Source organism: Achroia grisella, unplaced genomic scaffold, assembly GCF_030625045.1.
Source record: "Achroia grisella isolate CSIRO2021 unplaced genomic scaffold, CSIRO_AGI_Agris_v1 utg319, whole genome shotgun sequence".
Taxonomy (NCBI): Eukaryota; Metazoa; Arthropoda; class Insecta; order Lepidoptera; family Pyralidae; genus Achroia; species Achroia grisella.
Window position 1 is genome coordinate 955,175 of NW_026712795.1, and position 8,188 is coordinate 963,362.

The following is an 8,188-nucleotide window of genomic DNA, read 5'->3' on the forward strand; positions in this document are numbered from 1 at the left end:
GTATTTACAAAAAGATACCTAAGTGTATCAGCGATATATAGTTCGATATATACATGGTTCCGATATCTCGATACATCTGTGACGTATATCCTATTCGTATCGGTACGATCTGTCAATGTATCGCCGATACCGTTCGATACCGACCGATACCGATCGATACGTAGATTGAAGTTGATATACGCGTACGTCGATGACCTTGGCCGTCTAATTTAGCACGCTATCTTAAACGATGCCGAAATCTATCCCCATACAAATAAAGCATTTGTTTTTTTTTAATAAAAAGTATTCAATGTTCATTCTAAGATTTCCAAGAACATGTGTACAAAATTTCATGATGATTTATAATATTATTAAAGATACTACGTGGCATGGCCAACGTAGTTTGCCTATAAATTACCATCGCTATCAATAATTGGAGTTGGTGGTAAAGTTATATATATACTTCATACGAATATTATAAACGTGGAAGTTCGTAAGTGTCGATGGATGTTTGTTACACGCAAAAACTACTGAACTTTACAATAATATAGCTACATACATACATCACTATAACAAATAGGCTTTAAATTTTACACGTGTGTACCTGCGGGCACAGCTTGTAAAACCAATAATAATATACCTATATCATTTTGGAAGATAATTAGTCAGTTAAAACTATTTTTTTTTTAATACTCTAATGCTTTTGGCCGCAGTTGGCCTTTACAGCTTCACCGGACGACAGGGGGCGAGTGCATATGGCTGCCGGCTGACGGAGACCTTAGTCTGAAAAGTAAGTATAAAAGGAAAATATTGTTTATATTATAGTCCGGTGTGAGCTGCAGCCGATAACACGGATGTCTTCCCTGACGATGCATTGTCAGAAATCACGACCAAACATTTATAAAATAAAATATATTGTAGAATAAAGAACTATTCAGAAATTTTTTAGGTATATTGTTCTTATTTTCCCAAAAACACCAGTACGTTCAAAAATGTAGGTAGACATATTTGGGTACACTCTTTTTCCCTACCATGACGTTGACTATTATAAAGACCACACCTTACGACACGACAAGCGTGAAATTTCCTAACATATAGTTAAAAACGGATGGTGAAACTAAGAGTTTAACAAGTGATATTGTGCTAACACATCCCCTGGACCCTGATATGTGCTGGAGAACCTCGAAGCCCTCGAAACATCAAGATACCACTGACAAATATAACCCTCACACGCTTCCACTTTTTCCCTAACACTTACTTTATATATACATGCATATTTTTTACATGGGAAAATACGTGATGGAGATCCGCCCACCGGTTAAAACCCTATGGTGTCCTTGATAGAGATATTCAGTGGACATACAATTAATACATATAAATAAAATTGGAGTATCTGTTTGTAATATTGAAACAACCGTTTTTACTATATGCATATGAAAATAAATATCGTACATACACTTTTTAAAATGTCTATGTCTATCTGTCTGTTTGTTCCGACTAATCTCTGAAATGGCTGGACCGATTTTGACGGGACCTTTATTAGCAGGTAGCTGATGTAGTAAGGAGTTACTTAGGCTACTTTTATTTTAGAAAAAATCTTTTGTTTTAGAATATTACTATATTCCACGCGAAGTCGCGAGTACAGCTAGTAGTAAATAAAATTCATTCTCGATTTCATCATTTCGATGAATTGTACTTTTTATTCCACAACCAATGTGCCGAATAGTCCTCCGCTCGTTAGTAGCGCCAGGGTCGCGGGATCGAAGTGCATTCACCGTGGTCCTGGCTTCATATTCCTTAGGCCATTCGCTGAAACTTAGCATCGGTCACGTTGCTTCCACTCCCGCCGTTGGGTCCGCGGCGAGCATGGTGGTTTTTTTAGAGGATGATAATGGAATGATGCACACGCACACGAGGATCAACATAGAATAGGATGAACATGAAGATAGATCAGTGAGGCCAACGTTACAAATTCAGCGGGAATTTACCACGATGATTTCCAGGACTACTCGCACGCGGACTTCTGCGGATATCTGGTACATTGCTCATGCAATGGGATCATTAGTCCACATTACTAACAATCCCCTTCCCTTTAATCGCCATCTTCAGGTACACACCAGATGGTTTCCTCTTCGGCCCGCAGCTGCACAGTATGCGCAGTACAATTTGCCGGTACAATATTATTACTAGGTATATTTCTGTCTCACCTATATCAGCTGCCTTTCTCTTCTATGTTTCGGTTGAAGGATGAAATTACAGTATAAGAGGCATGACATCAGTCATCTGGAATGGTAACGCATGACTGTATGATACCACTATGTACTAGTATCCAGTAAGACCTCTGGTTAACAATGCAAATTACACACAAAAATCGGGATGGATTGCTAATCCCCATTATCATTATTACATAGTATAAAACGAAGTCGCTGTCGCTGTCTGTCCCTATGTATGCTTAAATCTTTAAAACTATGCAACGGATTTTCAAGCGGTTTTTTTTTATTGATAGAGTGATTCAAGAGAGGTGGATATATAGAATACATGTACCCGTGCGAAGCCTGAGCGAGTAGCAAACGAGCTTAGCTAAAATGGTTCACCTGATGGTAAATGATTACCACCGCCCACGAGCTGCAGGTGCTCGTGATCTCTCGATCAAGCGAATTGCAAGTGCGTTGCCGGCCTTTTAAGAATGAATAAGCTCTTTTCTTTAAGGTTTTAATATCGTATCTATTCGGAAATTCCATTGCTCGAAGGTGATTCCAATTCAAAATGTGGCACAACCACATTTTGGAATCACCGTGGCAAAAAGTTTCTAGAAAACCGCACTGTGGAGAACCATCATTCGTCCAGATAATCAGGACGCTATTTTAGTTTCTGCCGTGTGGTACAATGGTGAAAGCAGCTGGTATTAATCCAAACAATTCCTCAGAACACTCACTGTGATATATATGGTAGAAAATATACAGAGATGCAATATCTCGCCGCAGAGCCAATGGGTCGAGACTGTCACAAAGACGTTGATTATCAATGATTCAACATTGTTTTAAACTTTTTCGCAACTTTAACTTTTAACAAAGTTACTGTAAATTATTTATTTATTTATTTATTTATTTATTATAAATACATATAATTTCATATTTAAAAACTAATATACTAATATTGTCTGTGTGGTCATGGCACTGAAGACATAATCATCAAAACTATCCACCTTTCGCAGAGTCCTCCTTCATGAAGACAATATTTTAAAGACTACTCACGTTGTGGCTCAATATAATTTTAATGTAATAATGGCATAATATCTTATCATTAATGGTTTATTGAACACGATGTCCATAGTCCTGTTACGGCTCACGTCCAGTACGCTTAACATCAAAAGTATCCACGCAGACGACTTTTTAAAGACTGGGAATCATTAAACGATCTCGGATCTGGAATCGTACGGGTCCCAACTTGTGATCGACAACACTTGAACAAGCATTTTGACTCCCTCGAGGAAATTAGGCCTGACACTAATATAAATTGCCACTTAAAAACATATTTGAAACATGTATATACTTGTTGCAAATATGATATACATGAAATGAAATGGTATTTATTCGGTAGATATTTAAACACACGACACTCGCAATTACAATAAACTTAATATACTTAACTTGAACTCAACTTATACAATAAAACACACATGAAACAAAAAAAATACTTAGAACATTGCAAAAATTACGAAAAAAAAAGTGTGTCAAAGTATCCACCGAATAGGTCCGTGTTAAGCTTAATATTGCAGCGGCTGTGATGCTGCAACGCTGTTTTCAGCACAAGACCTGAGTGGTGTATTGCTGTGTTGTACAGGATTTAAGATATACTGAATATATAATAAACTATCTGGTAGTTTATTATATATTCAGTATATCCCAGCCACGCGTTGTTGTGGCTAGGTTCTTGAATAAAATAATATTGCGACTATAAATTTAGATGTAAGCTATCGTATCTTTCAAGTTGGATCAAATTGCACACAATGTTCAAATCAAATTAGCAATCGGTTCAGTAGTTTAGGAGTCTACCTACCAAAAAATGTAGGAGAAATCTAATTTAAATCAATTACTTCCAGTGTGCTTCCATAATAATAATAATAAAACTCTTTGTTGTGCATTAAAAAACAGATATTAAAAAAAAGGACAATAAAAACAAAAGGCGGTCTTATCGCTCTAAGCAATCTCTTACAGACTATACAGTATGATTTAATTTATATAATCCATATATGTGTCTATATATAGACTATATACAAAAAAATGTTCGCATATCATAAATTTTGTTATTTAGTCAAATTTTCTCCTTTTCTACAGTAATAACAATAAGTGACTATTTATGATAGATATAGTTATGAATTATACCATTGTAAAATCTACTTAAAACAGACATTATTTTAAAATTATTGGTCACCTACGTATTCATATATTTTTGCATATTTTTCAAAAATAAATTAGTTTGCGTATTATAAAAACTGCAATAGCTAGTCATACTGTTCACTTTCTATCTATCATGTCGAACGGCAACTGAGTAAACACAGTCAGTGTATAATAATAAAGAAATGTGTTGCCATATCTTTGGAACTATGTGCTAAAAATATCATTGTCCTGCCACAAAAAAAATAAGAAAAAAAATATTTTGCGTTTCTTCAAGAAAAATTGTGACTGCGATATATCTATATGGACAAAAAAATAATCACAAATTTTGTTAGACAATTAAAGGCATTGACTATTTATATGATATGTTTTATACAGACATTATTTTAAAATTATTTTATGTATTCATATTTTTTTGCATATTTTTCAAAAATAAGTTGTATTAAAAAGAACTATAAGACTTTTCAAGGTTATTCATAAGTTGAACTATATTTCGGTTATTCATACCGGACACCCTGTATATATAAACCATCCTCTTGAATCATTCAATCTATTAAAAAAAACGATTCAAATCCGTTGCGTAGTTTCAAAGATTTAAGCATACATACATAGGGACGGACAGCGACAGCGACTTTGTTTTATACTATGTAATGATAATGATTATTTAAATTGCACCACCTTATTATCTCTGATCACTGCGACGGTTGACTGGTAGAGAATACCATCAGGCAATAAATTCGCCATGTATACAATTTTGTGTGCAAAAGAATAAATAAATAAAGATGATTCATTTAAATAAAATTTCTTCAAAACATCTACCGGCAGGACGCTTCTACGAAATTCACGAAAATCTCAAACATTGTCCGCAATATTTTATAAGCAAAAAGGGGAATAGGAAAATTGAGGCAATTGATACTCCATTCAGAGTGGAATGGATGTAACGTGACGGATGCAAGCGGACACCGGTCTGCACTCTAGGGTTGTCAAAATTAAAAGATTTTCGTACGTACAAGATCAAAAATGTCGCAAAAAAATGCAATAGCATGTGCTTGTCACTAATTTCTCCCTAATTTAGTAAAAGTGAATCTGTATTTTTGTAATCAACGTAATAATTACAAAGCATTTTTTTTTAATTTATTAGGTCAGCAACAAAGTTTACACCAACAATTACATTACATATGTATGTATATATATATACGCATATGTAATTGGGTAGGTGTAAACCTTATTGGTGATCTAATAAATTGAATTATAAAAATACAGATTCACTTTTATTAAATTAGGGAGAATGCAGTGACCATATATATATATATACGGTACTGATTTAACTTAAACTTTATTTGAAAAGAATAAGAGCTAGTCAGTTCTTCTTAGCTCGAAATCAGTCCGAACTGAAGGTAAATATGACATGTTTATTTCATCTGCTGGTCAGTTTGAAATATAAATTTATTTGAATAAAGATTTTTAGGATCCTTATACGGTTGAAAACCCTAGTACGACCTCAGATGGATGTATCAATATATATATACATAATATACATTCTGGGTGTATATCTATCCGCATTGCGCATAATATTGAATACCATTGCAATGTGATTCCTCGGATTTTGGATTCCATATTTATTTTTATTTCTATATTTATTTCAGGCTACTACGCCCATTTTACAAATAAGTACCTTATAAATTAACATACATATGAATTAATGTTATACCTTACAGGCTAACATACATGTATAATAATGAAATAAAAAATAAAATAATAATAATGTTTTGTGGTCACCACACTCACTACGGCAATCTGCCACGGGAGCGGCTGTACACAACTCCCTTTGGCTTAGATTAATTCTTCATTCATCAATTATAGATACATAACATACATTAGTTAGAGTTATAGAAAAACAGAAATGTAGGTGACTTTATGTGCCGCAAAGGTGAATAGGCAACCAACTTAGGAAATGCTACAGATAAATCTGGAACGCTGATGTTCTGTTGACTCTGGTCAGTAGTCTTCCTTCATGAAAGTGGACAGCATGCTGGTGGGGACCCGGGCCAGAAACGCTTTGAACGCTTTGAATTTATTGTTTGCAATACCCTTCATCATCACCATTTTACTAAGGACCCTTTTTATAAATTACTATTAACATTAACTAGTCTAGTAGTAGTCTAAAAGTGGTCGATTCAAGCATAATTTATTTAACAATCAGTAAGACTATAGACAAATAATATTAAAGACAAACAATATTAATCTATTCTCAATTTGACCACAAACCTTAACAATAAACAAAAGAGTATATATGCGTGTGTGCCAAATATATGATAGTGTGTGTAATGATTTTTTTATTAATTTAATGTATTTTTTATGCATAATTTAAAAAATATATGGCAATGTTCGCAAAAAGGTGTAGAAAGTTTTTGCTTCATGTATTAATATATAGATCACGTAATTAGTACTGATAAGATAATTGCAAACACTCGACATTCAAATTTAACATACCAGGGGGTAAATTTAACGCTGTTTATCGGATTAATGTTTGATTTGTTCTTGGTGATTCCTTTAAAAAAGAATATAAATCATCCATATATTTTTTTAAGCTGATTTCTTAGAATGTTATAGAAAGAGTGATCGTAAAACAAATGAATTACAACAAAGTGAAACCAATCCTTTCAAATGAAAAAAGAATTTTCCAAATCTGTTTATAACACAACAAAGTTCCAAGACTCTACTTCTTTTTTCGAAGTTGGTTAATAATTTACACTATCTTCCAACAATGTTGCGAAATCATTGTATAATACAAACTTAGATCATTTGCAAAGTGTACCATAAAATTTACGTTCGTGGAATAAAACTCAATCGCAAGGTGCCTAGTCAGCTTTATAAATGTCTGCATTGTGCACGAATGACGAGTTTTATTGCCCTCTATGGCTTTGGACCTGCAATACGATACAATATTAAGCGAGAAACTCCGGTCTAGTCTCTGCAGATACAATACAATACAATCACATAGTATGTATTTCGTCCATTTTTATCTCGATTGTTTGTATCGGTCTGTGTGTTTGCTATGTATCAGTAATTTGTGTGTTCTACCGAATATACAACGGACTGTGTTCTGAGGAATTCATCCTCACATGCTGGAACCTAAGTACTCTCGGACAGTGCGGTTTCAGAGGAGCTTCCTCCCCGCGTGCACTTAGATTGTAGAATGAACTACCTGCCGAGGTTTTCTCATGAAACTACAGCATGGGGTTTATTAATGTTATACCGAATATTTACTTGTTCCTTTCCGATTTGTTATATCGGGGTTACACTGTATATCTATATTTAACTTCCTTTCATTTATTTGAGGGAAAAGATTCTATTCTATATTAAAATAGCCTTTATAAGCGACCCATTTTTCACGGTAAGCGTATCGTGACGGTGTGGCAAATCTCAATGACGGTGTGGCATTGAGTGCCGAGAAATTGGCGGCATTTTTCCAAATCAGCTAAAGTGGGCGTGTGATGGCATACGACGGAGAAAGGGGGCCGATAATAGGGATTTCGCATCACTGAAACTTCTTTTATACTTAATAGGGTATTTGATGTGGTTTTTATATGCAACTGGATTGCCAAACAAGCGTATGGTCCACCACGGTAAGTTTTTTTAATGTTCATAATGGTGATGACCCATCCTTTTATGCTAGCAATACATCAGTGAAGGACGATTGGATGAGCATAAATTGGTCAGTTAGCCAATAGTGGCAAATTCACCAGGAATTAACCACGATGGTTTCCAGGGGGGCAGTGTGTGTGGTGTTTTAATAGTCCCCTCCCCCC